General features: G+C 43.3%; 1 pseudogene; it reads right to left on the bottom strand.

Annotated features, from left to right (window-relative positions):
* Positions 1 to 6,068: 6,068 nt before the first annotated feature.
* On the bottom strand, positions 6,069 to 15,468 carry LOC133742626 (probable glutamyl endopeptidase, chloroplastic; annotated as a pseudogene).
* Between the last annotated feature and the right edge of the window lie 8,221 nt (positions 15,469 to 23,689).

The following is a 23,689-nucleotide window of genomic DNA, read 5'->3' as shown; positions in this document are numbered from 1 at the left end:
GGATCTGGCGAAACTTGGGCAGGTTGTAGGAGATCAGAACTTTAGCGTGCCCCCCATGCGAAGGAGACTGCTTTTGATCGCGAATGAGTATCCTTCTCTTCCTTGGTGGTAGCTTCGCCATGTGTATAGCAACATGTATCTGCCTTGTTCGCGGGCTCTCTGTTGATTTTCTCAAATGTAGGTGTTGAAGTCGCTTTCCTGGCTAGATCAAGGCCTATAGTACTTGGCGAAATAAGATGCAAAATAGCAAACTATTTGCTGTCATTTAATCCTTCGCGAGTCTTATGTCGAAGAGGATGATTAGATCATGGCTATCGACATCATGACGTGTGACCAGGTGAAACCACCGTATCTGCTACAACTTTAGTATCTACTTCCCGCATCGGTTTTAATCATGTTTTATTTAAAAACTTCAGGCCACTATGTTGGCCCTGCGGTGGTAGGAAAAGGTGGAATATCTTCACTGTCGCCTTAGATGCGATTCTCAAGATGGAATAATTATTCATTAATTATTAACTAGGGCCACTCACTGGCCCAGCTAATAAATTAATCTCCAGAAAGATCTGAGCTATAAATCAAAGTGTAATGGAGAAGTATCTCCGCTGTCGCCTTAGATGCGATTCTCAAGATGGAATAATGACTCATTAATTATCAACTAGGGCCACTCACTGGCCCAGCTAATAAATTAATCTCCAGTAATATCTGAGCTATAAATCGAAGTGTAATGGAGAAGTATCTCCGCTGTCGCCTTAGATGCGATTCTCAAGATGGAATAATAACTCATTAATTATCAACTAGGGCCACTCACTGGCCCAGCTAATAAATTAATCTCCAGTAATATCTGAGCTATAAATCAAGGTGTAATGGAGAAGTGTTCCTCACAACCCAGAAATGGCATCCAAGAAACCATTCGTTATCGATCAGGCAGATGAAATCACTGAGAAAGCCGCATTCACCTGGCGGACTAACATGAGTGTTCGATGTAGAAGTCAGACCGGAGAGGAGAGAAGTCGACTGATGGGCTTTGGTGGCGGCGATAGTCAAGCGAGTCTGGGTCCCACACCTCGCGATCGTTTGCCAGATGATGTTATGGCCTATTATGCGCTTCCCATCCGCCGTCCCATAGCGGCTCTTCGGCAGGTGCCTGGTGATTTTAGCAGTTGGGGACCAAGGAGGAAAGTGGGCTTCTGGCCTACCGTCGCTCCCGAGGAAAAGGTTTGGTATCAGGAGGTCCGAGCGAGAGATTTGGCCCGATGGGATGCGGTGGGTATCACCCAAACCATCGATCTATGCTTCTGTCTTCCCCATAATACTAGTCCTGCACCGCTAGCCGCCGCTCTTTGCTTCTGGAACACCTCCAGCAATACATTCGACTTCTAGTTTGGGCAGATGAGCAAAACTCTGCTGGATGTTCTTACCATCACGGGGTTGCCCATTGACTTTGACCCCTATGTGCATGGTCAGTTTGATGGCATTCAATTTTCTTTGAGAATGGATATGGCTGGTCGAGGGCATCACAGCAGATCCTACCCATTCTGGCGCGACTATTACTGCACCCAGCGTGACCATACAGGAGGTATCGCATTCCTGGAATTCTGGCTTTGCAAATTTATCTTTTGCACTTCTTCCAACAAACCTACTGGGCCCTGGAATTCTCTGGCCACTGCTCTCTACAATGGTATTTGCGTTGGCCTTGGGCAACCTGTATTAGGTGCGTTATATCGCTCCCTTTATAGAGCCGTAATGCGCCCCTTCGATACCGAAATTAGTGGTCCCTTCTGGATCCTTGCCTTTTGGCTGCAGATTTATTTCCCTCTCTTCCGTCGCGGTGATATTCCAAAGGAACCTCCAGTTGATTCCCTTTTGGGGAACTGGCTTTGCCGCAACGTAAGGTATCGAGCTCCTCCCTACTCCGAGTGTTTTATTTACTTGTACTTGCTGGGAGAGATGCCGGACCCAAAAATAGTCCTTTCTAGGAGTTTCCCTCCTCCCCTTGACGATGGCTTTCTGCCCAGTGGACGGGATCATAGCGAAAGAGCCCTCCTGGCCTTTCGTCGCGCCATCTCCTGCTTGGATATTCGTCTTGCCACCGACCGCGTAAGTTATGAGCTCTATGCCCCTAACCACTTCGCTCGCCAATTTGGGTTGGCCCAGTTGGTACCCTGGCCTCTGGTTGATTCTGCCAATTACTACACCTCTTGGCGGAGATTAGCCCCACCTGGGTCTGCCCCTTTTCAGAGTCAGTTTACTTTGATAGTGATTCCCCCTTGGGTCAGAGCGCTGTACTCCCTCAACGATGTCGACGAAGATTATGCTGATTGGTGGAAAGAAGTGTCCGTGAACTGTTGGGACCTGCCACATGACGAACTCTTCGTCCTGATCTTTCGTGGCATGAGTATTCCTGGTCCGGAGGACCGCAAGATTCTTGAGCGCTTCTCCAACCCTGCAGCACAACCCCCGCGACCTAATCTACCTTCTCGCTCATCGCGTCCAGGGATACAAATCCACGAGCCTAGGGCAACAGTAAGTTTTTGTCTTTCTTCACCATTCCTTTTCCTTGTGTTGATTTTCCCGCTCTTATTCCTGAGTGTGTTTTGCAGCAAACTACCCAGAGCAGGATAGCCTCTGTTCAGGCCGGGAAACGAAAGGCAATAGCAGAGGAGACTTCTGAGGGAGAGTCTTTGCATGATGAAGATCCCGCTGAGGTAATTTAGTTAAGAATGATCCCAAACTTGTATATTTGGTGCTTCCCCCCTTTTTGAGTTATGACTCTTTTCTCGTACAGGCCACTGCTGTCTTTGCTTGCAAACGCGATCGAGCTCAATTCGTCGAAGAGAGTTTTGAAGATGACGAACCTCTGGGAATGCGATTGGTAAACTCCTATTTAAATTTTAGAATCTGGGCAGGATCTTCACTACGTATCTTTTGACAGGTCCGTCAAAGGACCACTAATCCCTCTCGCCTAAGCGAGGCTGGACCCTCAGCCACTGCAGAAGAACCAACTCTCTCGCTAGTTCAAGCATCAACTAACCCCGTGGCGCCTCTTCCGTCTCCCACATCTACAGAGCATCTGCAAGGTCCTACCATTCTAATAACGATCTCCGATGACGACTCCTCGGAGGATGAAAGCGTGGAAAGCCACTCTGAGACTTCTGCCGCTTATGAGGAAATGATGACGACAGAGATTCTCGCGGCACTAGAGGTTCAAGAGGTGAATGAGGCGGGGCCTCTTCCTCTTGGTGACCACGTACCAGATATTGACCCGACAGCTCGAGAGGTAAGCCACTGTTTGGCCAATACTTTCCATTTCCCTTTAGATCCAACCCCGCTCTCTGACATTTCTGAACCTGACCAGGATTCTGTTTGTACCGAGGAAGTGGCTGCAAACGCTGCTGGTCTTATCGGCGGGACAGTCGCCCCAGAGATGGAAAATGATACTGACGGTGGTGGTGCCCCCAAGTCTCGCGAACAAATGAGACAACCGTCAAAGCTGAGGGCTCTGTGCTTGAATCTGCTCCACTTGCCCATGGTGAGCCGCGAGTTGAGTTTCCAGATTCTCCCGCGGCTGAAGGGACAGACCAACCTATTGAAGATGAAGAAATTGAGGAAGCTGTCCACCCTTTTGCATTGGTGGTTCGTGATTCTGTGGCGCCTCCGCCGCCTCCTCCTCCTCCCACCAGATTCGAGAGACTGATGAGGGTGTTGGAGATAACTCCTCCTTCTGCTGTGGATGAGGCTAAGATGGTGCTTCACGAACATCTGGGTCCTCAGGTATTGGAGACAGACATCCTCCCGCGAGTCTTGGAAGCCCTAAGGTATCTTTGCCAGGAGAAGGCATTGACCCTACAGCAATTTAGTGCCCTTGATGATCTGCTGAATGAACTTGGTGAGGCCCGCCAACGTCAACCGGCCGCGAACGCCCAGGCTTACGACACTCGAGAGGCTTTGAATAGCCTCTCTCGAGAAATGGACATCTCTCGCGGTATTTTAAATGAGCGAACCATCCGCCTGCGGGAACTACAAATCCAAAGGTCCGACTTCAAACTTCGGATCGAGGACCTCCATACCGGTTTAGCCTTTGTTGAAAATGCGATTGCTACAGAAGAAGCCCAACTCGATGAACCTCTGGCTGCTTCTGAAGAAATGGGCCGCAACCTGGCCCGTCTCAGAGAACGGGCCACTCAAGCCGAAGCTAGTGCTATTGCGGCGAACCTCCGCGTGGAGGAACTTTGCTTGAAATTGAGCTTTGCGGGCCAATCTCTGTAGGCCCCCTCGAAAACCGTTCGGTCTCCTCACATGCTGTTAATCCCTTCTTTTCCGAGATTTAAGGCATTAATCACTCGTTGAAAAACAACGGTCGTGAAAAAATAATCTCGTGAAAAGAACAGTTACCTCCTCGAAAACCGTTCGGTTTCCCCACATGCTATTAATCCTCTAATAATAGCTAACTCCTCAAAAACCGCTCCTCACATGCTGCTTAGTCCTTTTTTTCCCGAGATCTGGAATCACTAATCTCGATTTACTGACATCGGTTTTGAAATTGAGCTTCATCCAAGGGTGGGAATTTGCCTGAAGTCCCTATAAATAGTTGTATTTCAGGAAGGGAATACTCACAACAACTTTTCTGAAATATTCGAGAAATGGCCTTTCAATCCTTGCTTCTTTTTCTCCTTCTTCACAAATCTTCCCCTCATGAAATGACCTTTAGCCTCTAAATTTTTAGGCTTTATGGCGTAATCTTAAGCCTGGGTTAGGCCTTATGGCGTAATCTTAGGTAACCCCTTGTTTCTCCTTCTGGAGTTCTGCAACAAAAATGCCAGGCTTCAGATTGGTTTAGAAACGCGAGGGGGCTCCGAGTGTGGGATCCACGATCATGCGAGATCATCTTTGTCATAATCCTACACACGGAGCGAAACGGAGAAAGGGAGGACGGCCACTCTGAGGTTCGTCTTTCCTCCTCTGTTTCCTTCCTTCTGGACCCGGCCCGTGTTGTGCCCTCCAGATGGAAGGGGCTTTGGTTCTCACCTCCTTCTCCCCCTTTCTCTTCTTGATAGAATCTTGGAGGGATGAGAAGGGCTGGACTCTTTGAAGGAATGGGTTCAAGCCACAGAATGGCTGTTCCTATACTTCACGTCCAACTAATGGTGGTTACCAAGGCTAGAGGGGGTGCAGAGACTCAAGCTGATATTCGGTTCCTTCACTCTCTGCCCCTCCAGGAGATAATGGCGCGGCTCAACCCGACATTGGATTCCATAGCTTCTTCCACTTGAGAAAAGATTCAGAAGATAATCCGAAGATACTTGTTTTGTATTCTAGCCACTTTTGGCTTTGTAATGAATGTACTGTTTTTGGTCGCAAAGCCACTTTATGAATACAATAATATTTTCTTATTCTGATATCCAAATATCCGTGGGAAGCTAATAATTGTGTCTCGCAAGGCCCCAAATATAGGCCCCCATAATTGTATATTGAAAATAATATGAACTTTTAAAATATGCTCCGCATCAAAAAGAGCCTCGCGGCGAGGGTTTTGAGAAAATATGTATCTTTTGGATCCACTTGCTGGCTCCCAACTCAAAACTCTTAGCGCCAATAATTCCTTCTCCGAGATTTAAGGCATTAATCACTCGTTGAAAAACAACAGTCGTGAAAAATAATCTCGTGAAAAGAACAGTTACCTCCTCGAAAACCGTTCGGTTTCCCCACATGCTATTAATCCTTTAATAATAGCTAACTCCTCAAAAACCGCTCCTCACATGCTGCTAGTCCCTTTTTTTTCCCGAGATTTGGAATCACTAATCTCGATTTACTGACATCGATTTGACTCCTCTTTGACCGTCCATCCAAGGGTGGATATTTGCATGCCTATATCTTCCTCCACATTATAAAACCAAAGTTCCAATCCCAAAATCACTTCATCAATTCGAATATTTCTAACAGCAATCTTTCTTAATTACTCATCATCATCACTCTTCAATTCTCGCATTCTCTCAATCCATCACCAATGGAACCACAAACACAGCAACCAACCGAGGATGGAGGAAGCAACAAAGTAGCCGGGAGTAGTGCTAACATGCTTTATAAGCGGAGTAGGTGGACTCCCACTACAGATCAGATAAAAATCCTCAAGGAGCTTTTCTACAATAAGGGAGTTAGGTCCCCAACTGTAGAGCAGGTTGAGAGGATCTATCTCCAGCTGAAATGGTACGGCAAGATCGAGTTCAAGAACGTCTATTTTTGGTTCGTGAACCAAAGGGCTCGGGAGAAGCAGAAGAAGAGGTCCACTTCGGATGTTCATGTGCCCATGCAAAGATCAGGGCTTGTTGGTGATGACAATGGTACCAATTGGAAACCTGAGGATCAATATATTAACTTTGGATCTTCTGCATCTGCTTTTACTTCTTCAGCTGGTGTGATTGCTTTTAACGGGCAGATGGGGAACTATGGTGGTTATGGATCTATAAACATGGAGATTGAAACCCTTCCTCTGTTCCCCATGCATGGTGAGGACATCTTTGGTAACATGAAGACTACTTCCGATGGAGGTGGAGGTCACGGTGGTGGCTCTCACATTTCCCTTGAGCTCAGCCTTTCCTGCGAGGGCAAAGCTGGAAAAAGTTTCCGGAGCCGCTGACTCGGCTTAGTAGCTTCGCGAGTGTAGGGACACTTAGAATTGCCCCTTAAGAGTTGTATTTATGACTTTTTTAATAATTATATATATATATATATATTATTATTATTATTTTTTTTTTTTTTTTTTTTGACAGTTCAACAAGTGTTAATAAAAGCCGCCCTTAACCTTAAGGGACCTGAACTAGGCACCAATAAGGAGTTTAGGCCAATATTAACAAAAGAGACTTCACCTATTCCGTTATGATTCACAACCCCTTACCAACCTCAACTTCTTAATAGTGGTGTGTTTCCACCATTTGCCGCCTCTACAAGATCACGGGGGAGGCCATCTATGCTTCACTCCAAGCTCCGATGTATCAAAATTTGTAGGGTAAAAATCCCTCCTGTGAGAGCTTGTAGGAAAAGAACAAAGATACTTAGCGTTGAAGAATTTGGAGGAATTTGGCTCGTGAGAGGGGTAATCTTGCCCCCCAAGTATCCTTGTTGGTTGGCGAAGCATGATCTTCAATTGCAATTTTGGAGATAAGGATGTCCCAAGATCAGCTTTGTCGCCAACTACCATGTCATAGGACATGATGTTTTCAGAATAAGCCACAGATTGGCCATTATATTTAACCACTTGTTGGTAAAAATTCTCATAATCAAGAGCCTCAAAGAACTTGTACTCCTGCATATGATTCTTGGAACCAATAATCAAATTGTAATTATCATCATATTCATCATAGATTGGCTCCATGTTGAGATCATACTTAGAGTCACCAAAGAGTGGTGAATTGATCTCTTCTTCAAAAATAGGCATATCAAGTATTTGTTTGCCTCTGTCCACTTTCCAGGCATCGTATTGAGACGCCTCTATGGGCTGTATAGTATCATAAACAAATTCTTTTTGCAAGAAATTTGGAGCTTGATAATTGTAAACAAGAGTTAACTTGTACTGGTGATACTCAAACTTGCAGTCGCGAAGTAAAAATTGGCCACTAGAATAATTATTCTGGCCATTCTTGCAAGGTGGGTTGCAGATGTATCCTCCATGTATATCAAAGCCACTGCTTGGCCTTGAAACACTGATGAAGAAATTCAAGTTGAATTGATGAATAAAGCCACAGATTGGCTTCTCTAGACCAAAACTTAATTGATAATTAAGTTGGCCATGATTGTGGCCACCTTCATCATGACGTCCAGTAGCATGGCCAAGGCAAAATTGATGATTGTAAGGTGGGCCATGCCTTGATTGATAATTAAGTGGATCATGCTCTTGACCCTTTGCATGGCCATGACGTCCAGTAGCAAGATCATAATTAGATTGATTATGCACCTGCTTTTGGTTATCAAGGGGGTGAACCTGGGCAATATCTTGCCCCCCATGTATCTGATCAGTAGCCACGTATATGGCTGGGTCAGTGGAGAAATCAGGTATTTGTTCAGAGACAATTTTATTGTCAGAAGAACAATTTTGTTGACCATCTTCTCCATGCATAGCCTCTGTGTAAGGCTGTGATTCAACAAAAAAGCATTTAGGTTTATCGCCACCTGTAAGCAATTCAACCTCAGAAACCACCTCTTCGCGAGCAGATTCTTGACTTTTCAATTCTCCTTGCTGTGAACCGACTTGGGTAGCCAAGATGGAACCCTCCTTGCGCAAGGTTGTGAACTCAGATGTTATGTTTGCGGCAGGTTGGGCAGTCTGTTTGTCTCTGCTCGAGAAAAGCTTTTGTGACTGCTCTTTAGCTTTCTGAGCATTCTGATTCATTCGTTGTTCCCTTTTCGCGATCGAAGCTGCCAGATGCTTCCCATAATTTTCACTATGCAGTGTAAGGATGCGAAGCCTCTCATCCAGGCTAGCATCTGGTGGAATGATGAGTGGTTCGAACTCGTCATCAATGTCAATATTGCCAATGGTGGCAACATTGGCCATCTTGTCACTTTAGGAATTTCTTTTGGTAAAGATTTTCCCCTGACATCCCAATGATGGCGAACACAAAAAGACTCTAGTGTTATCCAGATTGTCCCACTGGGCGTGCCAAAATGTTTGGCTCCAATTTTGTTGCAGCTGGTCAACAGTCTCTTTTCTGCGCGGGCGTGCCAGCACCGTCGGGTGCGGTCGTCGGGGGTGTCCCTTGACCTGACTTCTTTCAAACGACTGTGGACGAGGAGAGCACCAACCTCGTCGTGGGATTCTTTATGCCTCGTGGTGAGGACTTTTGCTAATCTTCTGCGTCACCAAATCGATACTCGACGTCGTAGATCGAGCAGAGCGAAAATCACCGGGAAGTGGGGAGAACTTGCTAAAGCGTGACTTTAGCTTCGCTGGGTTGCGAGGGCGTTACCCTTGCTTGGCTAGTTCCGTAACCGTTGTGGTCGCGGTACTACAATCGGCTCCTGAGGAGACTAGGACCGAAGTACGTTGACAGAGGGTTTGGTGGCACTGATAGTCAGCTCTTGAGGAGACTAGGACTTAGAGTGTGATCACCGATAAGAGAAAGAGAAGGAAAGGAGTTGCTCTTAGAGAGGTTTGCTCTAGAGAGAACTTAGATCATCTTAGAGATGTTTTGATGTGTGAATGAGTGAATTGTTCTATGTTGTAGCCTCTATTTATAGGCTACCAAGCAACACTATTTGGCTTTAAACAACTCATAATGGTTAGGTTTTAGCACTAAACATTAATGGAATGTTAGGTTTAAGCACTTAAAACACTAATGGAATGTTAGGTTTAAGCACTTAAACACTAATGGAATGTTAGGTTTAAGCACTTACTGCTCCCTTATCCTTCCATTTTTATCTCCACTAAGAACTCAGATTCAACCTTCGATTTCTTCATATGAAATGATCCACCATGAATGTAGATTATTGTGGTAAAATTTCAGAATTTATTTCCATGTGGTTGGGCCGGAAATGCTGCTGGACCTCTTACAGGTCCAGTTTCCAAGTTTTGCTTCTGCAGAAAATTGGACTGTTTGTTTGAAGGTTTTCCACTCCGAACGGGCTTTGGCACTCTTCATAAGAAATGATTCTTGGGCTGTCTAGAATGGATCTGCAGAGTTTCAGCTCATTTCGAGTTCATTTGGTCAGTCTGCCAACCCTCCTTCCTTGTTTAGCTCGGTTTCTCCTAACCGAAGTAGGAAAATGTGCTATAGTTGACTTTTCATGCTTCCATAGTAGGCTTTATTTAGCCTCTAAATATATATATTTCGAACTTGTCGACAATATATAGCTTGAGTCACTGACATTGGCTCAATTTCTCCAAGACGTGCCTTGTCAGGCCAAAATGCTCATTTTTGGTCCAAACAGATATTGAGGAGATTCAAAGGTTACAAGGTCAGTTATCTTCTGAATTTGAAATGAAAGATCTGGGTAATTTGAAATATTTTTTGGGAATTGAAGTTGCTCGTGGGAAGGATTGTATTGTGTTGAGTCAGAGGAAGTATGTCTTAGACTTGTTGGCAGAAACAGGTATGCTGGATTGTAGACCTATTGATACTCCTATTGAGCAGAACCATCGGTTAGCAGAGTATTTGGATCAAGTACCCACAAATAAAGGGAGATACCAGAGGTTAGTTGGACGGCTGATTTATTTGTCCCAGACTAGACCAGATTTAGCCTATGCAGTAAGTGTGGTGAGTCAGTTTATGCATAATCCCAGTGAGACCCATATGGATGCTGTATTTCGTATTTTGCAGTATTTAAAGTCTGCTCCAGGGAAGGGATTAGTTTTCTCAAAGAACAATCACTTAGATGTTTGCGGATACACAGATGCAGACTGGGCAGGTAATATTACAGATCGCAGGTCTACTTCAGGTTATTTCACGTTTGTGGGTGGTAATTTGGTTACTTGGAAGAGCAAGAAACAAAAGGTGGTGGCTCGCTCCAGTGCAGAAGCAGAATATAGAGGAATGGCCCGAGGACTTTGTGAGATGTTGTGGTTGAGTAATTTATTGAGAGATTTGGGGTTCATGCAAAAAAAGGCTATGGCACTTTACTGTGATAATAAGGCTGCAATTGAAATTGCTCATAATCCGGTTCAGCATGATCGCACGAAACATGTGGAGGTAGATCGCCATTTCATTAAAGAGAAGCTGGATGAACGTGTCATTTTGTTTCCCTTCGTTCCTACTGAAGAGCAATTGGCAGATATTCTTACAAAGGCTCTATCGAGAAAAGCCTTTTATGACTCACTTGACAAGTTGGGCATCCGTGATCTGTATGCACCAACTTGAGGGGGAGTGTTGGATCGACAAAGGTGGCCTACATCCCTAAATGCTGGAGTGAAGTGACCGACATCCCTGGAATCCTGGCTTAAATCATGCCGGTATATTAGAAATATTCTTTTGTAATAATAGTGCTCTTGTAATAGGACTTGTGTATATATATGCTCTGTTTATGGAGTAAAAAGGAATCTAAAAATCTCCCAATCCTCTCGTTCTTTGTGACTGTCCAGACATCGAAAAGGTCAATTACAAAGAACCACACAAATAGAAATCACCAAAACATAGCAAGACAAACAATCATACCTTTGAGCCATCTAGAGCAGGGCTGATGTTGGACCTATCCCAGCAAATTCATTAGGAAAACCACGAACTTGTCCGGCAGCATCTTTGCTTTTGAATTCTCCAGGATAAGACCAAACCAAACATGGAAGAGGGCCATCTCTGGATGGATCGTAGCCTGGTAGATATAGTGTTGCAGTTAGTTGAACCCCATCCTTTCTCTGGTACCTGACCATCTCTTTCTGCAATGATGCCAGCTGTGGATACGGATGAGGGAAATTTGTAATTTGACATGCTTTCTTTTCCGGCCAGCTTAGGATATAATGGTGTTTTCAGTTTTTGACTCTTTGGAAGTCAATATTTTCAAGGTATTGATGGGAAGATCTCCTTCTTTCTCATCAGACATTAAGGCAACAACACCCTCATAATACTTTTCGTTTGTCACTCTCCCATATTCGTTCTTTATTTCCTGTATTTCTGAAAGAATTTTATTTAGACCACTGCAGCACAACTTGGAGAACGCACTAGAAACAAGTAATTTGAATACTTACATGTCAAACAAATCAAGGAACGGGATATTTCCCTCTGGTGTAGCACCGTTTCCATTCAGTAGTAAATAAGTGCCTTCGTCATTTTCTTTCTTCACTTTTGCAAGCACATATGTGCCAGCAGGAGTTCTCTGCAGCATGGGGGAGCCAGGATCGGAGTACACATCTTCCAATGACCTATCAAACAGGATGCGGGGGCATACATCATTTGATCCAGGAGAAATTACCCAGGTTCTTCTTCTCCGTGTTTTGTACCACGACTCGTAAACTAGAGCTAGTGAATCATCGGACCAAGAAATCCCTCTGAAAAAAGAAGTTCTCACACATGAAAAAAAGTATAGCTACTGTGGGACACGTCATGGAATACATTATGCTTGCAACAATTTCAGAAGTCTCAAGAAATAAACTTCCTTTTGGAAACATCGCCCTTCCAAAACAAGTTGAATTATTTTCCAAGAGAACATCCACCATTTCAAATTTATGGTTTTTGACCATAAATTTCAAAATAAAAATTAATAAGACAAGTTCGTACCCATAACGGAGATCGAGTTTGTGTAAGACTGTTGGATCTTCACCTTCTAGTGGTTCAGCAGGCTGTGTATAAACAATATCACGTGGAGAAACTTCCACTTTCGCATCTCCTTCATCTTGGGTCTCAACCCTAGTAATGAGAGAGAGTCAAACACGTAAATGAAACAATAACAAAAGCAACTCTATGCAAATAATCTCTTGACCATGGTCAGACTTTGCTTGGAAATTTAAAATCTGAATGGGTGAGGAACAAGAAGTTGAGGTCCTATATATGGTGATTGAGAGTTGCTTCAGTAAACTGTTTAGTATTTAAGATAAATATAGGTTGACAAAGCATTTAGAGAAAATCCAAAGCTGTTAATATCTTAGGTAGTTTTCAAGTGCATGTGTTAGATTTACAGGAAATTAACTATTAGTACAAGGAATCATGAATTGTACTCCTTTATAGAAAATTCTTATTGAATATATGGTCTTATCTTTTAGGATTAAATACTGCTTACTCCCTATACTTATAGGGTTTCGTCGTTTCAGTCCCTGACCTTCGAATTTCACCTAAAAAGTCCCTGAACTCTCAATTTCCTCCCATTTCGTCCCTGCCGTCAAGCTCCGTCCAAATTGTCCGTTAAATTGCTGACGTGGCATTCCTCACGCGCTGAAATGTCTAATTTACCCTCACTTATTATTATTATTATTATTTTTTTTTTTTTTCTTCTCTCTCTTTTTTGTTTTTCTTTTTACCTCTACTTCTTCCATCTCTCTCCTCCTCTGTTTATCCGGGTCGCGTAGGTCTTTGAGGGGGAGGTGGAGAGGGCCGACTAAGGGTTTGGGAGTGGAAGAGGGTTTGGAGTGGAAGATTTCGAGGGTGAGGAAGAAGTCGTGGAGGGAGAAGGAGAGGGGGAGAGCGAAGCGCTCATTCCAGACGGATCTGGTGGAGCCGGAGTTGTCGTTATTGGTGGCGAGGCGGAGGTTGGGGTCGACCCAGAAGACGGCGTAGGGCTTGAGGTCGTCGTTCTTCCGGTTGACGTTCTTCAGGTGCTTGACGGAGACGATCGTGAGGTCGAGATCGGGAGGCTTCGGCGGCAGAGGGCGAGATGAGGCCATGGTAGTGGTGGTGGTTGTGGCGCTAACTTGTGTGGGTGAAGCGCGTGAAGAGGATGGTGATGCCCGGTTTTAGAGAGCTGGAAGAAATGATATTTCAGATTCTCTCCTCCCCTTAATAGCTAAAATTTCAGTTGAAGAAGGAAGAGAGCGAGCGAGAGAGAGCGAGTCAGAGAGGGAGAGCTGACTCACTGAGTCAACTCGGAAGGAGAAGAAGGAAGATGTTCCAACCCAACAACAACAACAACCAGGTGAGTCGTCGCTCTCAAATTTCTCTTCAGTCTGGGAAAATGCGAGAACAGATTGATTAGGTTTATGTAATTCTCACTGTTTCTGTTCTTGAAGAATTTGAAAGAATCGTAGCATTGAGAACTTGATAATTCAAATGCATGTTGTTAATCTCGTCGCCGTTGGTTTTTGGTGCGTTGAAATTCGTAGAAGATGAACTTGAATTGATGTAATCGTTGCTGTAATCTGTAATTTTGTGAATTCTGAGTGGTTTTTTGTGACTGGGTTTTCATGAATTTCCTCTCTTTTGAGCTCTGGAATTTGATTTTTGAGTCGGTTTTTGTTTCGAAGGAAATGGTAGAAAGTTTGATTATTGAAAGATTGACATGCTGATTTTTATGTATTGGTCAGAATGTGAGGTTTGGAAATTGGACTAGGGTTTTGGGATGATGAAGTTATGCATTTTCACTCTTGGAAGATGTATTACGAATTTGGTGCAGTGCAATTTTCTGTCGAAGTTGTAATTGCCCAGATTTAGGTTGTGCTTGGTTGACTCTGAATTTTTCGGTAGAACCGTCACTGTGATAGGAAAAAAACGTTTATAGATGAATTGATACTTGACAGTTGATTGCTTTTGCGTTGAGTGGAGATTGTTTGGAACTTTGCTTGCTTTTCTGTTTGGTTTGAAGATCCATAGCACTGATGCAAGTGGATAAAAAAGAAAATAAATAAATTAAAAAAAACCCAGAGGAGGATAGAGAGCTAGAAGAAGAAGAGGCTAAAAAAAAAAAAAAAAAAAAAACAAGAGAGAGAGAAGAGTATAAATAACTTAAAAAAAAAAAAAAAAAAAAAAAAAAAAAAAAAAAAACTAAGTGAGGGTAAATTAGGTATTTCAGCGCGTGAGGAAGGCCACGTCAGCAATTTAACGGACAATTTGGACGGAGCTTGACGGCAGGGACGAAATAGGAGGAAATTGAGAATTCAAGGACCTTTTAGGTGAAATTCGAAGGTCAGGGACTGAAACGATGAAACCCTATAAGTATAGGGAGTAAACAGTAATTAACTCTATCTTTTACAACACATCATCTCAAAAAATGTCATTTAAGATATCCAAATGGTTTGACATCAGGGTCACATATACATACCAGTAGAGTGTTGATTGTTTATCCGCTCTCCAGTTGAGAGACCGCATCCCTCTTCGCACACTATTGAATGCAATGGGGATGTCCTCGGCAAGAGGCAAATCACAAAGTTCTCTAACAAACTTCCCATCAGCTGTCCACATCTCGACCTTCTTGGGAAATCTTCCGCATGGTACAATGAAAGAGTATGGTCTGTGAAGCGAACTAATCAAAAGGTATTTGTGATCCGGGGAGGGGTCCATTGATGTATATACAGCTGGTGGATCAATTTCCTTCATCATGCCATCCAAAGAAGCTAAAACAAGCTGTGAGGTGGCATAGTAATCGAACAAATTTTCATCATACTCATCCTTCAGCAAATCCTGGAAGGTCCTAACTTGAATAATGTTTTTTCTGCTCGTTAGATTGAATTGAAGGCCCAAAAGGCACCAAAGGTTTCTTTGGCGGGTCTCCACGGGACAGAGGAATGGTGCAAACTAACAAAGAAGAGTCGTTCACCCAAACAAAATTGTCAAAAACCGCATTCAAACAGTATTCATGTGACTCAAACAAAGGCCTGGCTATCCCGGTTTGCACTTGGGCAACCCACACTGTAAGCTTACTACTTGTATTTTCATCATCAAATCGGATAGTGCAGGCCAAATGGCGGCCATCCGGGGACCAAGTAACAAAATTGATCTTAGCACCCTCAGGGAATCCATGCACCTCAACTTCGGAACCAAGAGAACCATCCGGCAACAGCTGATGGATCCCACAATTGTAATTCAAATCTTCCACTCCACACGTTCTAAAACTAAACACAATCAAGCATCAATTCTTGCTATGGGAAAAGAACCAACGTCGAAAATGAGGCAAAGGACTCCAGAACAATTGCCGGCAACAGTGATCTCGGCGGTGGCCGTGTGCACCCAAAACATCAAATCCTCAATACTTCACCGAATTCAAAAACCATGTATACCACCTTGTAGAACGTGAAGAGTATATCAACTTTCATACCTCATGCACCGCCAACGGTGACCGGAGTCACCGGAAAACACTGAAGATCCGCCGGAGCTGCCGAACCATTCGGCCTCCCTCCTCGCTCAACGATTGGACAAACCGGTACCACATTGAAGTCGGCGAAAAGGATATGAATCTAACAGCATCGGTGCGCCACCGTGAAATGGCCGGACGGAGGAATTCCGAGAGGGACTTTTTTCGCGGGTCGAAGGCGTTCGGTCTCTCATGAGTCATGACCATCTGATGCGATCTTGGGGAAATATACAATAAAACAGTTTTAAATCCACGGCCCAGATAAAATGGTGGATATATGACGGCTCAGATTGCACCCCACCAATTTTCTTTTTCCTAAAATTAATTTCTGTAATTCCGAAACTTCGGAAAATCAAAATAAATAGCTCAAGTGTCGGAAAATTTTCTCAAAAATTCCCACGAACTCATCACATCATGCAATTTATTAACTAACCTTTAAATTATAGATTTAATTATGAAGAAAAATTCAAAAAAATATTTCTGAGCATCCATAATATTTACCAAAGTTAAGAAATTAATCTTGAACAACCTCATCTCAGCTCCTTTAATTTTCAGGGATTCACATTTGAAAATTGCCTTCTTCAGTTTTTGGTGACATATTCCTCCACAAAAGCCTTCTATGCCTACTAATGTAGTTTTAGTTATATGGATAAATATACATTCTAAACCCAATAACGTGGAGGAAGTATAATTTCACAATTTCAACAATTGGATATTCTCATGACAAGAAGAAAAGACTATTGTGAAAAACTTACTTATTTTTGTCATTGTTTGGTCCACGTCGTCAACCCTAAACCCTAAATACCCATCAAACTAAAATGCTCGTAACTACTCATTCGTAACTTCTTTTCTCGATCTGTCAACTATTCACATGTATCCAATAATGTAATTATATATGTCATGTGAAATTGGCACAGTTCGTGGTCGTTATGTCATCGGTCAACAAAAAGAGGATAAACAAAGTACTTTGGTTGACCAAGTGGATGGAAATCAAAACTACAACGAAATTGACTAAATTTTTTATAACATGCATAAAATATTCCAATCCTCTCATCCAACGATTGATTTTTCCAATTTATTTAGAGTTGATTTTTGAAGAATTTAATTAATAAATATGTGGTCATAAAATAAAATTTGGTTAACCAAATGGATTGAAGTTGAAACGATAATGAAAGATTCAGGAAATATTAGACGCACAAAATGCAGCTGTGGATGCTGATCTACATGGTTAGTATGTGTAGTGGTTTAATATTGGCTGAATTTTTTACAACAGATATAAAATATTCCAATCTTCTTATACAACGGTCAATTTCTCCAATTTCGTATGTCTCGATGGGGTGGCCCTTTGAGGAATATGATATATAAATATAGGGTTATAAAGATAAATAGATAATTATAGTTGACCTAGTGGATCAAAGTTGAAACGAATTCAAAATTGGTTGAATTTTGTACAACAACCATGAAACATTCTAATCTTTCCATCCAACGATCAGCTTCTCCAAGTTCATTTTTCATCTTGTTGTCGCTTTTGAAAGGTCCACATCACTTCATACTGAATGTATAAGTTGCAACATGAGTAAGGACATTGGTATTTCCTATGATTCAAGAAATTGAATTTGAAAAATTTTATTTACGAAATTCACATGTATCAACAACGTGGTTTATATACGTCGTGTGAAAAAATTGGCAGACTTTGTGATTGTTATGCCATCAGTCAACCAAGATAACATATAAACTCTTGGTTGACTAAGTCGATCGAAGTCAAAACTACGATGAAATTTGCTAAATTTTTTATAACATGCATATAATATTCTAATCCTCTCATCCAACGCCCAATTTTCCTAGTTGCTTATGTCTTGATAGGGTTTCTCTTTGAAAAAATCTAATTGATGAATATATGGTTATAAAGATAACTTTGTTCGACTCAAGTTTTACTTGGTCGACAGTCTCTTTTTCAGTGACGTAGTGATTGTGCGGGCGTGCCAACACCATGAGGGTGTAGTCGTCGGGGGTGTCCCTTGACCTGACTTCTTCTCGAGCGACCGTGGCCGGGCGAGGAAAGCACCAACCTCGCCTCAGGTTTCTTTTCTATGCCTCGTGAGTGAGGACTTTTGACTGGTTTCTTCGTATCACCAAATTATCGATACTCAATAACGTAGTTTGAGCAGAGCAATCACTAGGAAGCAGGAGAGAAGCAGGCGTTTTGCTAAAGCGTGACTTTAGCTTTGCTGGTTCGCGAGGGCGGTACCCTTGCTTCGCTGGTTCAACTGACATTGATGTGGAGCTACTCAGGAGAGGCTTGGACTGGAGTGCGGTCACCGGTGCTAAAGCGTATCTTTAGCTTCGTGAGGTTGCAAGTGCTCGACCCAAGCTTGACTGGTTCAACCGAGGTTGAGGATAAGTTGCTCCGAAGAGACTTTGATAATCTGTAGAGATTAGTTGATTGATTGATTGTCCTTGTACCTTCGTGTTAGCCTCAGATATAGGCTCTTCTGTGAATTCCCAATCCCTACAAAGGTGGAGAATATTCTATTCTGGGCCACAGGCTTTGGCCCTGTAAAAGCATTACTTTGGGAATCTTGGCAGATACTACGGATAATTGTTAATTGCCTGTTGATCTGGATATGATTAAAATATAAGTAAAGCTAATCACTTATTGGACGCGAGCCGTTAGGATATGTTACTTAAACACATCTTCGCGAGCGTCCCGCAATGGTGGCGCACTCATATAGTCATGATGCTATATTCATGTTTCCCTGCAAAGGTAACTGTATCCCTTAGCACGCCTAGCACCTCCTCTCCACCTCGGGAGAAACCTTCGCTGTATTCTCTGAACCCCATGTGGGTACGGAACCTTAATGATTACCTGGGGCGGTCTTGCGTAATCTGGATCTCCTTTGGGCCTCTGTGTGCTACTTATTAAAGACTTGTAACATGGGCCGCTGATATCGGCCCGCTATGCTTAGCTCTTCACGGGATATAGCCAAAAGTACTTTTGGGCTTGTTTGGACCCAAAATGAGCATTTTGGCCTAACAAGGCGTGTCTTAGAGAAATTGAGCCAAAATCAGTGGCTCAAGCTATATATTGTCGACAAGTTCGAAATATACTATTTAGAGGCTAAATAAAGCCTACTATGGAAGATTATGCGAGCGGCAAGAAAAGGAAATTGTGGAAGCTTGGAAATGAAAAGTCAACTTTAGCACATTTCCCTACTTCGGCTAGGAGAAACCGAGCTAAACAAGGAAGGAGGGGCGGCAGACCAATCAAATGAAATCCAAATGAGCTAAAACTTTCCAGATTAATTCTAGACATCCTAAGGATCATTTCTTATGAAGAGTTCCAGAGCTAGATATGAGTGGAAAGCCTTCAAACAATCAGCCCAATCTTCTGCAAGAGCAAAACTGGAAAGCTAGACCTGTAAGAGGTCCAGCAGCGTTTCCGGCCCAACAACTATACCAAAAGCTCTGAAATTTTAATAGCATGATCTACACTCATAGTGGAACATTTCGTATGAAGAAGTCATGGTCAAAATCTGAATGCTTGGTGGAGATATAGCTGGAGCAAAATTGGTGCAGTAAGTGCTTAAACCTAACATTCCATTAGTGTTTAAGTGCTTAAACCTAACATTCCATAAACTCTTAAGTGCTCCATAATCTCATAAGTGCTCCATCATGATCCCATTAAGTGCTCCATTATGATTTGTTTAAATGCCAAATAGTGTTGCTTGGAAGCCTATAAATAGAGGCAAAAACAACAACATAAAAACAACACGATTCAACAAACATCTCTAAGATGATCTAAGTTCTCTCTAGAGCAACCTCTCTAAGAGCAACCCCTCTCCTTCTCTTTCTCTTATCGGTGATCACACTCTAAGTCCTAGTCTCCTCAAGAGCTGACTTTCAGTGCCACCAAACCCTCTGTCAAAGTGCTTCGGTCCTAGTCTCCTCGGGAGCCGACGGTAGTGCCGCGACCACAAAAACAACTCCTCTCCTTCTCTTTCTCTTACTGGTGATCACACTCCTAGTCCTAGTCTTCTCAGAAGCCGACTTTCAGTGCCACCAAACCCTCTGTCAACGTGCTTCGGTCCTAGTCTCCTCGGGAGCCGACGGTAGTACCGCGACCACAACGGTTACAGAACCAGCCAAGCAAGGGTAACGCCCTCGCAACCCAGCCAAGCTAAAGTCACGCTTTAGCAAGTTCTCCCCACTTCCCGGTGATTTTCGCTCTGCTCAATCTGCAATATTGAGTATCGACTTGTGAACAAGAAGAAACTGCAGTAAAGTCCTCACCACGAGGCACAAAGAATCCTGCGACGAGGTTGGTGCTCGCCTCGTCTACAATCGCTTGAAAGAAGTCAGGTCAAGGGACACCCTCGACGACCGCACCCGAACGGTGCTGGCACGCCCGCGCAGAAAAGAGACTGTTGACCAGCTGCAACAAAACTGGAGCCAAACATTTTGGCACACCCGGTGGGACAACCTGATCATCTATGGCCTTTCTGAAGAACAGGTAATCCAAAGATTTTCTCTCAACCCGCCATCGACCGAGATGTCGACTGAGCAAGGAGGAAATCAGCTACCCGCTACTGAGGGCGAGAAAGTTCCCACCACTCAGCCTAATAAGGCTGGAGATGCGTCTAATACCACCAAAACGGTTGAAGACGAGGTGAGAACAGTTGACTTTGTGCCCATTCCTGTCCCAGAGAATGCGAGCATTGAGGAGCGGCTTGCAATCTTTCAAAAGAATTCTGCCGCATACCATGCAAAGATGAAAAAAGCCTTTGCAGAAGACCGTCGAAGGCTTGATGAACTTTCGATTTCGGTCCAAAAGCTTAAGATAGGGTCGCGACAGACACAGGGACAAACCCAAGAAAACCACCAGCAGCTTGTGAATGTCGTTGCGATCCAGCACAAGCAGACCTCACCGGAGTTCACGACCTTACGCAAGGAAGGTCCCAGCTTGGCTATTCAAGTCAGTTCGCATCAAGGCGAATTGGAAAGTCAAGAAGCTGCTCGCGAAGAGGTCGTTTCTGAGACTAACTTGCCTATAGGTGGCAATCAACCTAAGGGTCTCACTGGTGAGTCACAGCCTTACACAGAGGCTGTGCATGGAGAAGGTCATCAACAAGATTGTTCTTTTGACAATACAATTGTCTCTGAACAAATATCTGATTTCTCCACTGATCAAGCCAAATACGTGGCTACTGATCAGAAGCATGGGGGGCAAGATATGACCCATGATCATCCCTTTGATCATGAGAATTCAGACCAACAAGTGGTCAAATGCAATAGCCAATTCATGGCTAATTCTGAAGGCACCATGTTCTATGACATGGTAGTTGGCGACACAGCCGATCTTGGGACACCGTCATCACCAAAATTGCAATTGAAGATCATGCTTCGTCAACCAACAAAGATACTTGGGGGGCAATATTACTCCTCCTACGAGCCAAATTTCTTCCAAGTTTTTAACGCGAAGTATCTTTGTTCTTTTCCTACAAGCTCTCACAGGAGAGATTTTTACCCTACAAATTTTGATACATCGGAGCTTGGAGTGAAGCATAGATGGCCTCCCCCGCGGTCTTCTAGAGGTTAGCCAAACATGGTGCTGCTAGCTTCTTTCTTTCTTTGCTTTTAAATTCCTGTTATTTTTTCGTTTCTTCTTTTCTTTTCATAAAAAAAAAAAAAAAAAAAAAAAAAAAAAAAAAAAGAAGTTGAATTTGGTTGTGAATCATAACGGAATAGGTGAAGTTTCTTTTGTTAATATTGGCCTAAACTCCTTATTGGTGCCTAATTCAGGTCCCTTAAGGTTAAGGGCGGCTTTTATTAACACTTGTTGAACTGTCTTCACACTTATGACCTTTCTCATCTTAGTAAGTATAGCCTATGTGAAATGGTGTCTAGAAAAGGGACAACGTTCATGACAGGTTCTTGAATCCAGAAGTGCGTGGAAATGGGCCTAAACCACTATGTGGGAGTAGCTCATGCCAAAATGGATTCTGCCTCTCTTGTTCGCCCTCCCCCACCTGGCCATTTCAGTAAGGTTGCCCAAAGGATTTGAAAGAAAATTTGTGTTTAGGCGACTATACTTGGGCCGCATGTCTAAACCTTGATTCACATCCCTAAAACCTAAACCCTACAAAAAAAAAAAAAAAAAAAAAATACAAAAAAAAGTTTCAAATTTGTGCGTCGCGGAAGATGCAAAAATTGTGTTCTTGCCTAAACAGTGGCTTGAACTTTCTGATATATTTAGAGGCCATTGGTTTTGGCCTGGGCACATATACAAGAGGCATTTAATATGCCTAATATGGAATCAGTCAAGTAATTTCAAGCAAGCCAATAAAAGTGGCTTTAGAGCAACAACATTATAAGAGCAGTGCTGATTCAAGACCTCTTCAGTCAAGACGGAGACCTTTGACTTCGAGGTCTGGGGGGCAATGTTTGGACCCAAAATGAGCATTTTGGCCTAACAATGCGTGTCTTAGAGAAATTGAGCCAAAATCAGTGGCTCAAGCTATATATTGTCGACAAGTTCGAAATATACTATTTAGAGGCTAAATAAAGCCTACTATGGAAGATTATGCGAGCGGCAAGAAAAGGAAATTGTGGAAGCTTGGAAATGAAAAGTCAACTTTAGCACATTTCCCTACTTCGGCTAGGAGAAACCGAGCTAAACAAGGAAGGAGGGGCGACAGACCAATCAAATGAAATCCAAATGAGCTAAAACTTTCCAGATTAATTCTAGACATCCTAAGGATCATTTCTTATGAAGAGTTCCAGAGCTAGATATGAGTGGAAAGCCTTCAAACAATCAGCCCAATCTTCTGCAAGAGCAAAACTGGAAAGCTGGACCTGTAAGAGGTCCAGCAGCGTTTCCGGCCCAACAACTATACCAAAAGCTCTGAAATTTTAACAGCATGATCTACACTCATAGTGGAACATTTCGTATGAAGAAGTCATGGTCAAAATCTGAATGCTTGGTGGAGATATAGCTGGAGTAAAATTGGTGCAGTAAGTGCTTAAACCTAACATTCCATTAGTGTTTAAGTGCTTAAACCTAACATTCCATAAACTCTTAAGTGCTCCATAATCTCATAAGTGCTCCATCATGATCCCATTAAGTGCTCCATTATGATTTGTTTAAATGCCAAATAGTGTTGCTTGGAAGCCTATAAATAGAGGCAAAAACAACAACATAAAAACAACACGATTCAACAAACATCTCTAAGATGATCTAAGTTCTCTCTAGAGCAACCTCTCTAAGAGCAACCCCTCTCCTTCTCTTTCTCTTATCGGTGATCACACTCTAAGTCCTAGTCTCCTCAAGAGCCGACTTTCAGTGCCACCAAACCCTCTGTCAAAGTGCTTCGGTCCTAGTCTCCTCGGGAGCCGACGGTAGTGCCGCGACCACAAAAACAACTCCTCTCCTTCTCTTTCTCTTACCGGTGATCACACTCCTAGTCCTAGTCTTCTCAGAAGCCGACTTTCAGTGCCACCAAACCCTCTGTCAACGTGCTTCGGTCCTAGTCTCCTCGGGAGCCGACGGTAGTACCTCGACCACAACGGTTACAGAACCAGCCAAGCAAGGGTAACGCCCTCGCAACCCAGCCAAGCTAAAGTCACGCTTTAGCAAGTTCTCCCCACTTCCCGGTGATTTTCACTCTGCTCAATCTGCAATATTGAGTATCGACTTGTGAACAAGAAGAAACTGCAGTAAAGTCCTCACCACGAGGCACAAAGAATCCTGCGACGAGGTTGGTGCTCTCCTCGTCTACAATCGCTTGAAAGAAGTCAGGTCAAGGGACACCCTCGACGACCGCACCCGAACGGTGCTGGCACGCCCGCGCAGAAAAGAGACTGTTGACCAGCTGCAACAAAACTGGAGCCAAACAGGGCTCAAACAAACTTTGGTTGACCAGATGGATCGAAGTCAAAATGAGAATGAAATTGGTTGAATTTTGGGTAATGTCAAATGTATCAATTTTCAATTTCT

This window comes from Rosa rugosa, chromosome 4 (genome assembly GCF_958449725.1).
Source record: "Rosa rugosa chromosome 4, drRosRugo1.1, whole genome shotgun sequence".
NCBI lineage: Eukaryota > Viridiplantae > Streptophyta > Magnoliopsida > Rosales > Rosaceae > Rosa > Rosa rugosa.
The sequence above is the reverse complement of the archived record's forward strand: the minus strand, read 5'-3'. Positions and strand labels throughout refer to the sequence as shown.